We start from the raw sequence: 18,512 nt of genomic DNA on the forward strand, positions 1-18,512 counted from the left end.
AGAGAAATAATGGTGGATTGATATGGAGTAATAAGAGTGAATATTCATATTGATATTGATATATGGTGGGATCAGGATGCACGCCGCATTAGTTTATGCGTTTGTGTATCTTTCTTCTACTATGTAAGTTAGTTTGTAGCTTTGAATTTCATTTAAGGATTGGTTATAGCTGGATACTGACACTTGAGTTCTGTATTTATTCATTGCAAATTACTGATTTATTTTGTTCTGTCCTTCTTTCTGCTTTTATAATACACTGTATGCAGGTTATATTGTAATTGACCAGCCGTAGCCTCATCACTATCTTGTTGAGGTTAGGCTCTGCACTTATCAGTACATTGGATCGGTTGTACTGATACTGCACTCTGCACTTTCTGTGCACATTTTGGAGCAAGTAGTGACTGATCGAGAGGTCCGGTGCAGATATTTTTAGCTAGAAAACCCAAGGTAGTCCTACTGGCGTCCGCAGGCCCTGGCATCTCCATCCATGCTCATACATTTACTGTTTTTACTTCCCGTCATAAACAAGTGTATCTTCTTTCGAAAAAATATTTGTAGTAAATCTTAGTGTGTTCGTGAATTGTGACACCGGATTCTGGGTAGTAATAGCAATAACATTGGTAATAATATATAGACAAAGAAGCTGTTTACTTACTTCCACATTTATTTCTACTTGTTTTAGCTTGTTTATTTTTTTTATCACTGAAACGTAAAGGAGATTGATTAAAAAAAAGTCTAATGTTTTCTTGCCTAACAAGTGTGATGTTAGGCGCCATCACGGTCCCGATGGTGGGAATTACGGGTCATGACAATTTTATTGTTCCGGTTGGAGATCCATCCGGTACTGGTAGAGCCGTAGAATAATCTATTTATGGCTATGTTGCGGCCTAAATGACTTTGGGACTACTCTTAGCAACAATAGTTAGAAATGATGGTGAAAGTTGATTTCCATGGTGCTAAGTTTCATCGCAATTCATGCCCTGTGAATGCAGACTTTCTAGATTGTGTTGCGATTTTGTTTAAATTTTTTCTTCTATTGTAAGTCTTCAATGAAGGGCATAGAACCTTATGGAAAAAATAGCTGCTAAAGAATTTATCCCAAAAGGATGTTGTGTTGATAATGTCTCCCTTTCTTCCTCTTCTTTCTCCCGAGTAACACATACTTCAATTACTATTGTAAATTTGTTGGGCTAAGCGAGCGTGTTTAGCCTTCACAAAGTTTGAGGACCCAAGTTCGGAGAAATACCAATTCCATTTGCTATACACAAATGGGCTACTTGGAATCCCATTCTCCGTTGGTCATTCCTACATAGCCATAAAGAGCAGGAAAGCAAGAAAGATAGAAATTTCTATTATGATAGCAATTTTGATTAAAGATATTGGACTGGTACTTGTGCATTTGTATCACTTTCTTTTTTCCATGAAAACCTTTTACTACATTTTATAGGTGAATTTTTAATGAAGCTTTTAGGAAAAATGACTTTTTGTTGTTAGAAGGCAAATTTGTGGTTATGGTCATCGAGAGTCATCCTCGTTGGCACTCAAAGGTAGAGTACTATGTTATGTTAGTAGTGGTTGAAGCCCACCATTATAATGGAAGTGAATCTATCTTCTTATATATGTGTATTTAGATATCTAAACTCTGTTTTATGTCATGCCGGTTACTTATGGCAATAATGGTACAAGAGGACTGATGCATCTTCTTACTACTGTATCTCATACCTAATTTTGAATTAATCTATCTAATCCTTTTTGCCTTAAATAGTATTTGTAACATACTTTTATTGTCATTTTCTTTTGTTCATTGTGGAGCAATGCGTCAACGGATTGCACGAGAAAATAAGTTTTCAAAGTAATTGACTGCATTGGAGAAGAGAATGATGGGTTTCTTCTAAAAGCGCTCATCAAAACTCATAATTCTCAAACAAATATATTTATGTCTGATACAAGTACTTTTTGTGCGTGATACAAGTACTCAATGGAATATTGAAGGTGAAACAAGTTACTTCAGAGATCTGTGGTGATACTTTATTTGTATTAAGATAGTAAGAAATGTTGGCTATCAGGACCCTCACTAACTTATGATATCATGCAATTTTTAATTTTTCCTAGCTAATTTGTATTTCTATATCAGCTTGGATGTGCTTATGGTATCATAACTACAAAAATCATTTTTTCTTCTTAGCAAAAATGTCTTGGTCTCTTAGTAGCATTTTGGATTGACATCCCTTGGGAAAGATAGGCTAACACGATCCAATTCATTGCATCATTGAGTGTTTCTAATTACTATATAATAGCACTTCTTAAGGTTGAAATTCAAAAATAGCCAGATTTACAACAGGTCGTTCAAAAATAGCCTAGTTTTAAAAGTAATCAAAATTTAGCCACTTTTCATGTAAAAATAAATCTGAGCGAAAACACTGTTCAAAACCCGGAAAATACACCAGTATATTATGCTGGAGTTCCACCATAAGTACACTAGAACTCTAGCGACCAGCATAATATACTAGAGTTCCAGCAAGTATACCGATCCAACATAATATACTGGAGTTTGGAGCACCGGTGCTCCAGTCTCCAGTATATTATACTTGAGCTAGCAAAGTATACCGGTCCAGCATAATATGCTGGAGTTCATACACATGTGCACCGAATTCCAGTATATTATGCTGGACCGATCTTTGTTGCAGCAAAATAGTGGATATTTTTTATTGACTTGGTAAATGCTGGCTATTTTTGAATGACCAGTCCGAAAACTGGTTATAATGTGCTATTTTTACCTTCTTAAGCTATTGAAATTAGTTGTTTTGTTGTCTGTGGTTTGTCAAAAGAGTGGTATATTGTAGGTCATTAGCAAAAGAGTAGGCTTTTGTCTCTAGAAAACTATTAGAACAGGTCCAGTGTAGTGTGCCAGCTTTTAATTTCCCAAGCTATTAGACATGTATTGAGTACATTCGTAATTGATTAAGAAATGCTTCAAAAAATATAGTTGTAAAAAAATCTGTTTTAACTTCTCAAAGGTTTATTTATTTTAGAAAGAAATTGTCACTACCAGAAAATGAGCCTATGGCAACGGACGTTTCAGCAATGGTTACATAACCGTTGCCACAGATCTCTATAGCGACAGTTTTAACCGTTACCAAAGGTTTTGGATGCTATTAGTACACTTTAGCAACCAACCGTTGCCATTGTATAATAACCGTTGCTGTACGTTTTCTTATAGCCACGGTTTCTATAACTGTTACAATATATCTATCAATAGCAACGGTTTTTTCCAAAAAAATATTTATAGGAACGGTTATTGTTCCCTCCTTAATTTTTTCGTGTAGCCCGCCAGATCTAGTACTCTCTCTTTAAACCTTTTTATCTTTTTATTTATTTTTAATATGTAATATGTAATATATATAGTTAAAATCCACAATTTTTATTTATTTTCTAAATAAAAGTAGATGTGGCCTAGCTCCAGTTACGTTTTTTTCCAAATCTGAACCCTTTTCCCTTTTCCTTTACCTCCAATAAAGTTTTCCCCCAATACTCTAATCCCTCGTACCCATTTCCCCCTTTTCATTTTACTCTAGATCCAGTCATATTTTCCCCAAATCTGAACCCTTTTCACTTTTCCCTTATCTCCCATTACGTTTTCGGTTTTCCCCAATTCACTCTAATCCATCAGACCCATTTTCCCCTTTTAATTTCTCTCTTTGAAATCCCTCAAATCCAGTAGTCTGGTGAGAGATCTCCAGAAGATCTGTGTCCGTTTGCTAATGACATTCAGACTATTTGCGCATCATCGTCGTATTCAACCCATGAACTCAGAAGTCGGTGATTTCTATAGCAAACGCAAAAGGCACTCCGTAAAAAACTGATTTTAGTTGTAAGTTTTTCTTTTTCAATTTGGGTATTTTCTTCTTTAATCGTTCCTTTTTTCTATAATATTTAGGGTGTGGTAGTGTATTTAATATCTTGCTTTCTATTGTTTTTTTGAACCCCAATTGTTAAGGTTTTATTTTCGTTAGGTGTGGCTACTGCGAGTTTAAATTTTTAGAACTAATATTCCTATAGAAAATCTGCCAAAGATGACTTTTCAAAAAGGTCAGTCTTTTAGTTATGTTTGCTTTTGACATCTTGAATTTATTGACACTCTTATCTTAGTCTATTTTTCTGTAATTGCATTCACTCTATATTTGGATTTTTCTAGAAATTGACTCTCAATATTAGTACATGGATTTATGCTATCAATTGGCATAAACTATGTTTCATAAGGTCTTTGAGTTGAATTTTGAAGCCACTCTAAGAGGGTGTAATCTATGAAAATATCTTATCGTTCATTGCTGGTTTGTCGAGTTGGTAAACCTGTTCTAACTTTAGAGTGTCAACTCCTGAGTTTTCGAATGCTCGAGAGCGTTGTGGCTTATGATATGGCGCTAAAGTCTTAAGGTAAATGCTTAAAAATTAAACTAGATGTACTAACTCACTCAAATCCAAAATTTATTTCGTGAGATGAGAATTGCCCAAAATCATATTTGAAAATAATTATTCATTCGCTCGATCGTGCAGGAAGACTTGCATGAAGCACAAAATGAGGATAAGAATGAAATTGTAATCATCATGCGTCTACTTGTTCCTAACAATTTGGTTGGATGCCTTTTAGGAAGAAAAGGCGATGTTATTCAGAAATTGCAAAGTGAGATTGGGGCAAGCATTCATGTTCAATCTGCTGAGCATCTTCCAGTTTGTGCTATGACCACTGATGAACTGGTCCAAGTAAGTTTCATGTTCTTTTCTATGGGTGCACAACTTATTTAGTTTGAATTGACATGCTTTTCTGGAGTTCACATGTTTTGGCAATCAGTAGGGTTTGCACCAGTAGTTAAAATTATGTTTGTGGAATTGCTTGATTACTGGCATGATTTCTTGATTACTATTAAGATCACATTTTAAAGTTTAATATTGCAAGATCGAATGGAATTGAATTTGAGGAGGTCCCATCAGAACTCTACAAAATCCGACTTTGTGCGACTTGGCCGTGTTGAGGTGTATTTTTTTTTGGTAATCCGCTAGGCAAGTGGCTAGGGCTAGTTTATATATATATATATAAAGTCATACAAAATGAAAAAGGTAAAAATTAACAGTTACATAAGTCCTATTACCAACATTTGTGTTGTGATAACCAATACTGATATCACAATGTGCTACTGTATGAAAAGGATATATAAATAGAATAGCATGTTTAATCACTATGATGCTACATATGTAGTAATTTTGCTTATTTGCACGCTACTGATCGTCATTTTGACCCTTTCTCTTGTACTTGTCAACACTTGTGTATTTTAACTCTAGTGTTTGAGCTTGCATCCTATGTCGATGGATCTTGTTTTTTGAGGACAGTATTGTTTCCAGCACTGTCCAGCACCATATTGCTGGCTGAGTTTTTGATTTTCCTCTCAGCATATCTTCTCTGGATAGGTGATTGTCTTTTCTTTGGTATCTGGCATTCATCTCTTTGTTTCCTATTGGAACTTTTGCATTTATTCCATATTATGATTGCGTGTAAGCATGCTGCATCATAACAATATCCCTTTGTGCTTTGTCTATCCCTTATTGTTTCATTCTGTGATGCATCGAGGTAGCTGTTGTGGTGTGTTCAAATCTGCTGCCTGTGTACCTATAGTCGTATGGTGTCCACTTGCTTACTGTTGTGTACTCTTGACCATGTACTACATGTGATGTTGTGAAAGATTGTTGCACTGAAAATGTACTCCAGAATTCATCCATTTTGCCCATCATTTTACGAGAAAACCACCGCTAGCTTTCTTTTAGGTTACTTGCATTTTTTGGTCTAGTTATGAAGTGATTTTTTTGGGCTGGTATAGGATACTTATGTCTAAATAGCTACAATATTTTGTTAAATATAGGGATTTTACGATTATAGAATAAAGTTGAGGAAGAGAGGTAATTTGCTTTATTTATTTGAAAGGTCTAAACTTTGTGTCTTGCTTGGTCTTTATCATGAGTTTGTCAAAATATACTTGGACTTTGCAATATTGGACTTTGTATGTTCTAGTTTTTGGTACAATATTTATTGAGTTTACAATAGGAAAGGATAAATCTGGTGCTTTTTCCAATTATCAAAGGCAGTGGAGGGGACTCCATTAACATCCTATTCTTGCTTTTGGTGTGGATGGAACATGTAAATGAGGTTGAAATTGTTCTTCAGGTGCTAGAATTATTACAAGATTAGTTTTTTGGGGCTTATCCTTTTACTTTTTCTGCCTCTGTTAATTATTTAAAGCTACAATAGCACATTCTTAGTTCTGGATTTATAACATTACCTTACCTTTTCAAAAGAAATGTTTAGTATGAAGAGTAAATGTTGCAGGTACTTTAACATTGTCAATGTATTGAATTAGTATGGTAAGTTGATTGCACTACTTATTATTCACTGTTGGTTATTATTTGATTGACTCATTTGCAAAAAAAAAGTTATTATAATTGTTATTCCTGTGCGCAACATCATCAACATATACCAACTGATCAGGTGCTGGTGCGTGTATAATGTCGTAATCTTTTCCCATATTCCATATATATAATACCATCTGGTCATGAGTCGATGTAACCGTATAAATGCATGAAAATATGTTAATAATCTCAATATTCCTTTCGGATAAACTTTATCAACTATATATTACTTTGAAACTCATGAACAGAAGATATAATAACATGTCACATGGGGAATCAAGAACACAGAGACCCTTAGTATTTCTATGAATATAGTCGTTTATGAAAACTGTGTGTTTGCTCGTTTCTTCTTTATAACTTGTATCATGCCGAAGAGAAAGAAGGGATAGCCTTAACATACCTGGAGTAGGGATTTTGTAAGAATTTAGTAAGAAATCACATCTAACTGTGATATGGTTTATGGCCGTATACAAGTCACATTTTTCGGCCGCAATCAACAACTTGGTTTCCAATTGATGCAATTGGTATATCTCCAGTGATGATATCTTGCTAATACTGACAACTAGTAACGATCCAAAGATTAACAAGGTGTTTGATTTGCAATTTGCAGTAGATTTGCTTGGGTCCATGGTGGTCGAAATGTTTAACCTACAATCCGTGTTGTAGATAAATCCATTAAATTGGAAAGTCTTGGAATTTGAGGTAGGTGTCTTGACATAAATTTATTAGGTTGCCACCTATTAAAATGACTAAGGAGTCATTTGCCTTAGGTTGTGGCCAGCTGTCATGTTTTTGGAAGGGTGGGGTAGGAAGTATTAATCTTTATCTACTTATTAGGTAATTAAGTAATGTTTCTTTATCCGATAATTAACCAATTACCCGCATAATTAAGAATTATCTCAAATTACCTAAAAATACTACTCATTTTTTATAAACTTTATACATCATACTATGACGGTCATATGGTACCTTGTATGGTACTAGTCCATAAATATCGGGTATTATCGCTCGACCCGTATTTTATCACAAATCGGCAACCTTCAATGAAACTCGTTTTCTTTAATTCGTGTACCCTTTATTCTTCATGACACTTACTTATCGCTTGTTATAAATAGCATAAATACGTTAACCTCAAGATAATCTCATCCCTGAGTTTACGTCAATTAACGGAAGACGAAACTTTTAACGTATGAAAATGTGAGATGTAACAATAATAAAGCGGAAGTAGATTTAGGAACCATGATAAAATTGTAACGACTCGACTGGTTGTTTCATGAGTTACCGCTCTGTTTTCCCTATTTTTGCTTCTTATTGCCTTGTTCATCTGTATTTTGTGTTATCAGGTTGGTTGGCTCGGGTTCAGAGAGGTTTTGGTAAGGTTTGAGACACTTAGTCTCTTTTGAAGAAACTTAAATTGGAAAAGTCAAGCAGATGTTGACTTATGTGTTAAAGAGCCCGGATGTGAGTTCTGATGGTTCGGATAGCTTTGGGATGTGATTTGAGACTTAGGAGTGTGATCGGAATGTGTTTTGGAGGTACGGAGTAGATTTAGGCTTGAATTGATGAAATTGGAATTTTGGCGTTTTCCGGTTGATAGGTGAGATTTTGATATAGGAGTCGGAATAGAATTTCGGAAGTTGTAGTAGGTCTGTCGTGTCATTTGGGATGTGTGTGCAAAATTTCAGGTCATTCGGACGTCGTTTGGTAGACTTTTTGATCAAAAGCGTAATTCAGAAGATTTTGAGAACCTTAGGCTTGAATCCGATATGTTTGGTTGATTCGATGTTATTTGAGGTATTTTGAAGATTGGTATAAGTTTGGATAGTGGTATATGACTTAGTTTTGCTTTTGGTTGAGGTCCCGGGGGCCTCGGGGTGATTTCAGATGGTTAGCGGAAAGTTTGGAAGTTGGATGTAGCAGTTGAAGCTAAGTTTGCTGTTATAATCGCACATGTAGCTAGGGGACCGCAGGTGCGGGCTCGCAGAAGCGTAGAGGGAGCTGCAGATGCGGCCAAGAGGAGGATCAGCTGGAACTGCAGAAGCGGTAAGGGGAGCATACTTGCGTTAGCGCAGGTGCGGGCGGTGCATCGCAGATGCGGATATTGGCCCATAAGTGAAAACCACAGATGCGGTGTCTTGGACCGCAGAAGTGGTACCACAGATGAGGTGGATGGACTACAGGTGCGAAAAGACTGGGCCAGAAGGTATAAAAGAGTTCCTTCTTGATTTTTGAGATGTTCTTCACCATTTCAAGTGGGTTTTGGAGCTTTTTGGAAGATTTTGAAGAGGGATTGAAGGAATAACGTCTGGAGGTAAGATTTTTGAACCTAATAATCAATCCTAAGGCATTATTTCACTAATTTGGCCTAAGATTAATGGAAATTAAGGGTTAAAAATTAGGGATTAGGGCTTGGTATTGGAGACCTTGACTTGAGGATTTGAGGGGTCATTTGTGGTCAGATTTTGGAATTTTTGATATGTATGAACTCGTGGGGAGATAAGGAATCTATTAATGTAAATTTTATCGAATTCCGAGACGTGGGCCTGAGTATCGAGTTTTGGTTAGTTTCGGGATTTATGTTGTAAATTCATTACTTTCGCATGGGCTTCGTTCCCTTAGCATATTTTGACGTCGTGATTCTGATTTTGGATAGATTCGATGCAAGTTGGGGCCGATTCGAGGGGCAAAGGCGTGTCGGGCTTGAGTTTGGATCGGATTAAGGTGAGTAATGATTGTAAATATTATCTTGAGGGTATGAAATCCTGGATTTCACATCGTTTTGCTATATTAAGGTGACGCACACGCTAAATGACGAGCGTGGGGTCGTGCACCGTTGGGAATTGTGACTTAGTCCGTCCCGAATGATTGTTTTACCGCGTATTTGATTGAAAACTGTTTGCTATCATCATGTTTTTGGCTGAATACCATATTTGGGCCTCGTGCCAACTATTTTGGACCTTAAAGGGTGTTTACTACTATTCCTCACAGTTTTGATTTTAGACTTGTACTCAGTCATGCTATATTCTACTGTTTTCATAACTCAGCCATGCTTACTCTATTTTAACACATTAAATGATATTTTAAATGATACTTTGGGCTGAGCATTATGTTTTACTGTTGCCCGAGTGACTTATAAGATTCTGACTGAGTAAGGCCGAGGGCCTATGTTGTGAGGATACTTTTGGGTTGGGCTGCACGTCGCAGTAGTGATACACTGATTTATGATTCTGAGGCCGAGGGCCGGAGATTGTACGCCACAAGGTGGCTTGATATGAGGTTGATAGCCTATTGATTATGCCACGAGATGGCTTGATGTTGCGCTTGGGCCATAAGGGGCCCCTCCCAGAGTCTGTACACCCCCAGTGAGTGCGGGTACCCATTGTGATATGAGATATAGCTCGAGGGGTTGGTATTGTCCCATATTATTGCCCGATGGGCTAATTCTGTTGACATTGGGCCCAAAAGGCGGATTTTATGTGTTTGTCTCTTCTAGCTACCTTTCATTTACTTGTTTAATTGTTAAAAAGGTGTTTTAAAGAAGCTTATACTGAACTAAGATGTTTTTATAAGATTTCACTATTTTATTGCACTTTATTGGTTTTACCCTGCCTCTTTATAGCATGTTATTGTGTTTTTACGTGATTTCTTATCGCTCAGTCTTCATTTATTGTTATTACTCACTGAGTTGGAGTAATCACTTTACTCCTTGCACCCTGTGTGCAGATTCAGGAGCTTCAGGTCCCGCCAGTGAGGGTTGATTGCTCCCAGCAGGCCATTCGGAGTCCACTAGGTAGCTGCCTGGCATTCGCAGCCCAGTATTTCTCCCTCCTATCTTATTTTCTTTTTCTAGTGATTGTATAAACTCTCTTTCAAACTCTTAGACTTATGTTAGATGCTCATGACTGGTGACATCCCGATGTCAGGCTGTGTTGGTTTCTGCAAATTGTATTTTCACTTTTATTTTGGGATTATTATCATGTTAAAAACTTAAATTGTGTTATTTTGATTGCTTAAAATGAATTGAGTATTGTGTCGGCTGGCCTTGTCTTCACGAGAGGCGCCATCACGACCGAGTCTGGGTTTAGGGTCGTGATAAAAATTGTTGTTATCCTTACCATGTCATGAAATATGAACAAAATATAATGCAGAATGATATAATAGCAAATACGACCATGAACAACTGCTAAAATTCCCAAAATCCGATGTCACAAGTACATGAGCATCTAATAGAATATAAACTACTACAACTATTGTCTGGAATGAAAATAAACAGAATAAAATAAAATGATATAATAGCAAATACGACCATGAACAACTGCTAAAATTCCCAAAATCCGATGTCACAAGTACATGAGCATCTAATAGAATATAAACTACTACAACTATTGTCTGGAATGAAAATAAACCGAATAAAATAAATATTGGGGGAAGGAGACTCTGGGTTTTGTGGATCGAAGCACGGAAAACAGCTCACCACCAAGTCTCCGGCTAATGCTATTGTGCGCCTAAGTGACTACCCGGTGTACCTATCACACTACCTGCACAATTTTAGTGCAAACGTATAGTATGAATACGTAAATCAATGCGCACCTAATAAGTATCTTGTTGACGCTAAGAAGTAGTGGCGAGGGGTCTAAAATCGACACTTACTAGTAGTTCAATGAATGATGTACATAAAAGAAGACAAGCATGTATCATAGTAAGTAGCAACATAAATCAGAAAATATGAATATCATGATTATCAATAGAAGAATAACTACCGAATCGTACACTATAAAATCTCAAGTCAGGAAAACTCATATGTGCTCTAACACCCTATTCAATATTATGCATGATTATGTCGAGACAAATGACCTGATCTCATAAGAATAGTGTCACATAATACCGTCGAGGTCGTATGACCCGATCTATAGATGCATCTTGTGGTACTGCCAAGGCTAACGACCCGCTCCCATAAAGATATTTCATAATACTGTCGAGGCGAACGGTCCGATCACGTAAGAATAGAGAATCTTTCATCAGGTCACTATCTCACTCGCAAAGATACATGCGATTCAAGAAATTACTATAACTACTGCTCACTTAAGCACAATACAAAAATATGAATGTAAGAGAAAGCCTTATCCCATCGAAAATCAAATATCCAGCAAAAACGTAAAATAACAAGGCTCGGTCAACTACGTAAATTCTAGTTTTATGCTCAGTTATGAATTCAAGTAATCAACAGACAAGATTAATTCAAGTAGTATAGTTAAGGCGTGATGTAAGTCTACTTCTACCCGAACATAACCAAGAATTTTGCTATGCACGGACACTCGTCACTTCGTTCATACATAGTATCCATAGCATGTACCGCGTAACAAATGTACTATCTACGAGAATAATTTCTATATTACAAAATTAGGCAAGAGACTGACCTTGCTCCCAAATCTATATCCTTGGCTCCAACACTCTACTAATACCCCAAGTCGATGGTGAGCAACTCAAAACCAACCAGAGGAATGTGCAAATCAATCAATATATACTCAAGAATTAAAAATTTAACTATTAGAATCAATTCATAACCCCACTCCAAAAGTCAAGAAAAGTCAACTTCGGCCCCACGCGATCGGATTTCGAAATTTCTTGAAGATAAATATTACCCGTAGCATCACGAACTCAAATATTTAATTGATTTTATATTTCAAGCTCAATTCATGTTCAAATCTCATTTTTGCCGTTCTAGTTTTTTCAACCAAAACCCTATAATTTTTACTAATTTTCATGTTAAAAACCTTACATAATTCATATATTTAGCTCACAATAAGTAAAAATCACTTACCCAATGCTACTTGATGAAAATGACCCTTCAAAAAGCTCTCAAATCGCCCAAGCCAAGAGAAAATATGATGTAATAAGCTAAGTCCCAAAGTTAAATCTTATATTTTGCCCAAACATCCTTCATCGCGTTTATGGTAGAAGACGCGTGATCGCGAAAGCCAACACTTTCCCTGCCCAGACCTTCCTCTTTACATTCGCGAGCTCACAATCAGTTTCGCAAAGGCCACTAGCCCCCAACCCTCTGCATTCGTGGTCTCCTGTGCCGTGTTTGTGAAGACCAAACATGCCAGACGCTTCCCTTCCTTATCCTTCTTCATGCTCGCGTAGGCTGATAAGTTGGTATTTTACCAACTTATCTTGTCTTTAAGTGTAGATTTTTACTATGTTTGAGTGAAAAAATTGTGTGTTTAATGTCATTTACTTCTATTCTATAGATTCTCTGTGATTTAGAAACGATCATGAAGAAACCAAGTGAAAACGAGCCAAAAAGACGTTGAAAAGATGAAATTTGTAAAATGGCCTCAGATGCCGCTATTGTGACATCAATGTGGCAAATGTGAAGACACTAAAGGTCGTAATTGCATGGGAAGAATCACAAATGCGAAGTCAAACCAGACAGTCAACCTTCACAAATGTGAAGATCTCCATCGCAAATGCAAAACCAAGTGCACAATGTCAAGTTCGCAATTGCAAACATAAGGATCGCAAATGCTATGTGCAACAGTAACCCCTGGGTTCACAATTGCAAATATCGTGCTTTAGTTCTTGGCACTTTTGTCATTTCACATTTTCTTCATCCCAAACTCTTTAATACACAACCTAGCTTATTAGAAACATATCGTTGGCTTATTTTTCAGTCTTTGGACTAGAGAAGATAAGTTTTGGAGCTAGGATTCTTGCACACACACTTGTGTCTTAAAGATTTGAAGCTTTTGATTGAGAATTTCTTAGCCATTTATGTTCATTTCTTCATTTTCTTGATTTCTATCGTATATCTAAGTGTGTAATATTTTTTCCAACACTTGAATCTAGTTTATGGGAATATTCATATTTTAAGTGTCGATTAAATATCTTGTTGTACTTATGTATTGAATGATTTATATTTATTGTGAAGTGAGTTATTTTTTTTTTATTCTTGTTCTTTGATGTTTCCAAAGGGATTAGCTAACCCTAAGACTTGCCCATTTACTTCGAATTAATTTTGGGAAAGATAATTTGGGATTGGGAAAGATTAATTAACAAGAACTTGAGGCTTTAACCCTCATTTTAAAGATTCTATCTAGAGACAGGATTGAACTACTTATAACCATATTCGGGTGTGATTAATCTCTTAATTGTTTTAGGGATAATTCAATTAGGAAGTCTTGTTAGTCTTTGCAAGAAGCTAATACAAAATTATTACCCAAGGCTAACTAACGTAGACTCACTCATATTTCTAAAATTGTAAAATACATTGGATCGTTACTTGAGTGCAATTCATCGTGTATCCATACTTTTAGCCATTGATCATTTTACTTGCTTTTTAGGCTTGTTTACATTTTCTCATTTAGTCATAAATATTTTCAAAAACCATTCTAAGTGTTTGGCTTAGCATAATAAGTGGTAATTCTCTTACATGCCTAATCACCTACATATTGTTTCTCTGTGGGATTTGACCCCGACTCATAGTTGGGTAAATTATATTGCATGTGATTGTGTCCATTTACTTTTTAGTAGTGTATTTGGACGTCATCAAAATTGGTGCCATTTCCGGGTAACAATTTGGCGTATTTAGGTTATTTGAGAAGTAAGCGTAAGTGCTTTTGTCCAAACTTGTGAATATTTGTGTAATTATTTTCTTATATTTGCTTATCTTATTATTTGTTTTTTTGTTTATTTTCTTAGCTTTGAAAAATGGCATCACATAATAAAAATTGATCGGATGGTAGTTGTTCATACTTTGATGACCCTTGTCCTTATTTTGAAGGACCACACTCTTGGCAAAATTATTTAAGTTCTCCCGGGGGTGGATTTTGCGCACAATCTCAAACCAAAATGGACATTGGGATAATTGGGATTATTTGTCCTTCCCTTCCCTAAACCTCCACTATGATGATTCTACTTTTTATGATAATTAAAGTGGAAGAAATTGAGCATGGTCAAAATGGAGAGTTCAAGCTCATGTTAGAATGCCTACTTGAAGGAGGAAACAAAGAGCAAAAGTCCTTGGAGGAGCTTTTGGAAAATAGTCTCCAAAATGATTTGGCGCTTGAAAGGTTGAACTTACAAATGAGAGAAATGCTTGAAGCTTTAGATATCCAAAAAGCCCCGGAAGTGAATGATAGCCATGAACAATCCTTATAGGATTAAGCCGAAAATCCTCCTTTGACACATGATCAAAATCAAGAAGAACTTTCAAATGCTCAACATGAGAAAATGATGCTCATGTTGGAGGCCATTCTTGAAAAAATGAGGAAAAGCAAAGCTTGGCACTCAAGAACTTAAACAAGCACTACATCGAAATGATAAGACTATCCGCACTTTGGAAGATTAAATGAAATAATTGATTTAGGCTCATTATGTCTGTCAATTTGAAAGCGTGGAAAGAGGTCAAGAAGAGTCCAACTTCGAGGAAGAAAGTGAGCTTTATTTTGAGGAATCAAGAATTGAACATCCGCCAATCGACTCCATGTTTCTTAGTGATGCCAAGAAAAATGTAGAATAAGAGCATAATTGGCAATTTGATCTGCCAATTGGTTGCCTTCTCTTAGTGTATGTGGGACTTTCAAAGGACATCTCCCCATCAACTCCTTTATTTCATCAATATGCACTGCCACAGACCATGGTGTACTCCATTCCCCTTGAATAACATTCTTGACAAGAATAGGATCAGTTTGCAAATAAACTAGAATATAGTCATGCTTCACACAATATTTTAGTGCTTCTAGGATACCTCTCACCTCAGCTTCTGTATTTGTTCCTTTTGGTATTTCCTTGCCACATGCATACACAACATTGCCTTCTTCATTTCTCAGCACATAGCCTAAAAAACTCTTACCCGGGTTACCCCTCGATGCCCTATCTGTGTTAACTTTTATCCAACCATGTTTAGGAAATTCCCATAGCACCTTAGTGTATTTCAATTTTGGAGTATATTGTTCCAGCATATGGATCAAATCTGGCCACTTATGTGGAACATGTTGTAAGCTTGGATTCCTGGCTTTAACAGGATACTGGAGTGTAGTAGATACCTCGTAAATGACCCTATTGACTGAAACTACATCCCTATATTTATATCAGTTTCTCCTTTTCCATAATTCCCAAACTATGATTGATGGTTTTGCCTGGACAATTAGTTGTAATCTTGGAATTACCTGTGCAGTCCAGCATTTCACCAAAACTTGATGAAAGGTCAAACCATCAAGTTTAATTCTTGCACATGACAAGAAATTGTAACGACCCGGCCGCTCATTTTGAGAATTTAAGTTCCGGCCAGTGGCATAAGGTCTTGAGAAGCTTCATATTATGTGTATAGAATTATGTGTATGGTTGAATTCATTTACCGGAGGATTCAGAATAGAATTGGAAGAAGGATTCTAGTTTTGGAAGCTTAAGCGGTGAGAATTTGACCAGAATGGGTTTTAGATGATCTCAACAGGTTTGTATGGTTATTTTGGACTTAGGCACGTGTCCGGATTCAGATTTTGAGGTCCGTAGGGTAATTTGAGGCATTTCGGCGAAAGTTGGAAAAGTTGAAGTTTAGAAAATGGAGAAGTTTGACCCATAGTTGACATTCATGATATCCAGCTCAGAATGTGATTCAAGAGTTGGAACAACTCCGTCTTGTCATTTGGGACTTGTCTGCAAAATTTGGCGTCATTCCGGGTTGGTTTGATTGGTTTCGACATGAGTTTTCAAGGTTGGAACATTTGGAAGTTTATAGTTCGATTCATGGTGCGATTTGCATTTTCGGCATTGTTTGATATGTTTTGAGACCTCGAGGTAGTTTGTATTAGGTTATAGAACTTGTTTGTGTATGTAGACGGGGTCCCGAGGGCCTCAAGTGTGTTTCGAACGAGTTTCAGATATTTTGCATGGTTTTGGAGCATCTCTGATTTCTGGTGTTTCCCGCTTTTAGGGGGATCTACTAGAATACCGCTCCAAGGTCGCAGGTGCGGCTCCGCTTTTGTGTTAGCCCGACCGCTTCTACGATCATGAGGGCCTGGGAGCTTGCTCGCTTCTGCGGAGGCTGGCACGCAGGTTCGATGGCCGCTTCTACGGTCCAACGATCGCACCCGCAGAGAAATCTCACTCCTGCGATTTCCGTTTTGCATCTGCGGTGCCGTTGATGCGGCTGTATATCCGCAGATGCAGTCCCTGGCCTGGTTAGCTGAGTTCATAGATGCGGACCCTTTCTTCAAAATGCGGTCCCGCAGATGCGCTTTCTTGTCCGCAGATGCGGAAGTTCTGGCAAAATCATTTAAATCGAGGGTTTGGTCATTTTCTTCATATCTTGAGTTTTGGACTTTGATTTTGAGAGCTTCTTTCTAGGTTTTTCAAACAAATCGATTGGGTAAGTGTTCCTCACCTAGTATCTAATATATTCCATGATTTTATCTTCATTTCTATCATTTGATTTGTGTTTTGAGTTGAGAAAAGGGTGGATTTTTTAAGAATGTTTTCAAAATGAAAAATCAAGATTTGCGGGACTAAATGGTATTGGAATTTGATAAATTTTGTATGGTTGAGCTCGTATCAGAATGGGTATTCGGTTTTTGTAAAATTTGTCGGGTTCCATGGTGCTGGCCCGAGGGTCGACTTTTGGATCGATTTTTGGATTTTGTTAAAGATTGAGACTTTATGGTCCGTAATAGTTTCTTATGAGTTTTATTTGTGCTTTAAAGTAAATTTGGTTAGATTTGAGCCGTCCGGAGGTCTTTTCACTCACGAAGTGCATTTTAGAGTATCAGTTTGTCATGTTTGAGGTAAGTATCTTTCCTAACCTTTTGTGAGGGAACTTCCCCCTAGGATTTGAGTCTTCTATGTAATTGTAGTCCGTGTACGCGAGGTGATGAGTGCGTGCTCGGAGTTATATGTGGAAGTTGGACTTTAGGGTTCTTAGGTCCTTATATTCACTGTGTAGGAAGTAATTCTTGATATGACTGAGTTCCTGTCTGCTAGTTTCACATCTACATGTTTAAATTAGAATTTATTTCTTTAGTATTCACTCTTATTGCCTATTTGACTTAACTGAAGATTTTGCCTCTTCTATCGTCATACTATCTTTTCATAACTGCTTATCTTTAATTGAAATTGTTATTGGCTTATCCTATAATTGTTTAGTCTTAATTGGAGTGATGATTATCTGTTGCTACTTACCATTATTTGAATTGTTGAATATCTTTCGCAATTGTTCAACCTTAAAAGGAGTTTATATAATCTATATCTTAGTTGACTCGCCTTTATTTGGAACTATTTAACTCGGGTTGACTTCCTTATTGTTGACTTGTATAGTGTGGGGTCGTCGCTACTTGTTAGTCTTTTTCCTTATTGAATTGTTCCCTTTATGCCTTGCATTCTTTACTGTGGTTATTCCTTGTGAAGTGGTTCTACCGTTTCTTTGTGATTTAAAGTCCTTGAGTTGATTTACTCGTCATACCATATATTATTGTCATTTTTGCTGTTGTACTTGTTGTGGTGACGTACGAGGATTCTGCCGTGCTGTAACTGTTATTTCTGTTGGTTTCGCTAGATATTTACTTTGGGACTACGAGACGGTATCCCTGTAGATCCCCATGTTCTGCATATTTACTTTGGAACTATGGAGCGGTATACCGAGAGATCCCCCTGTACATTTACGTTTGGGACTACGGGACGGTGTCCCGGTAGATCCCCCTGTTCTATATATTTACTTTGGGACTACGGAATGATATTCCGGTCCAGCACATTTACATTTGGTACTACGGAATGATATCTTGGGAGATCCCTTGTTATTATCATTGTGTTTTGAGCTGTGTTTTTCATTGATCCTATCCCTGTGTAAATATTCTACGTGTTGTCTGTTCTTTTCCTTAAGCTTACTAGTTGGTATGAACTATGTTAGGATACTTGCACAAGCATACACGTGGCTAAGCACCCTTATCGGATAAGAGGTTTCCTTGATATTGTTGAGTATAGATGCAAACCCTTGTTTATTCGCCTTTCATGTGAGAATGGCTCTATTTGGCACGTGAATTGTCACTATGATTATGAGGTGT

The 18,512-nt window shown here is 36.9% G+C and overlaps 1 long non-coding RNA gene across 2 annotated transcripts; it reads left to right on the forward strand.

Moving 5' to 3' along the window:
• The first annotated feature begins 3,331 nt into the window (after positions 1–3,331).
• On the forward strand, positions 3,332–10,448 carry LOC104215138 (uncharacterized). Of its 2 annotated transcripts, XR_011406095.1 has the most exons (3): positions 3,332–3,871; positions 4,555–4,761; positions 10,180–10,448. It is a non-coding gene; the product is annotated as an uncharacterized lncRNA (long non-coding RNA). The 2 variants fall into 2 exon arrangements; XR_708102.2 differs by lacking the exon at positions 10,180–10,448 and having other exon boundaries at positions 4,555–6,435.
• The last annotated feature ends 8,064 nt before the right edge of the window (positions 10,449–18,512 follow it).

This window comes from Nicotiana sylvestris, chromosome 3 (assembly GCF_000393655.2).
Source record: "Nicotiana sylvestris chromosome 3, ASM39365v2, whole genome shotgun sequence".
NCBI classification, from domain to species: domain Eukaryota; kingdom Viridiplantae; phylum Streptophyta; class Magnoliopsida; order Solanales; family Solanaceae; genus Nicotiana; species Nicotiana sylvestris.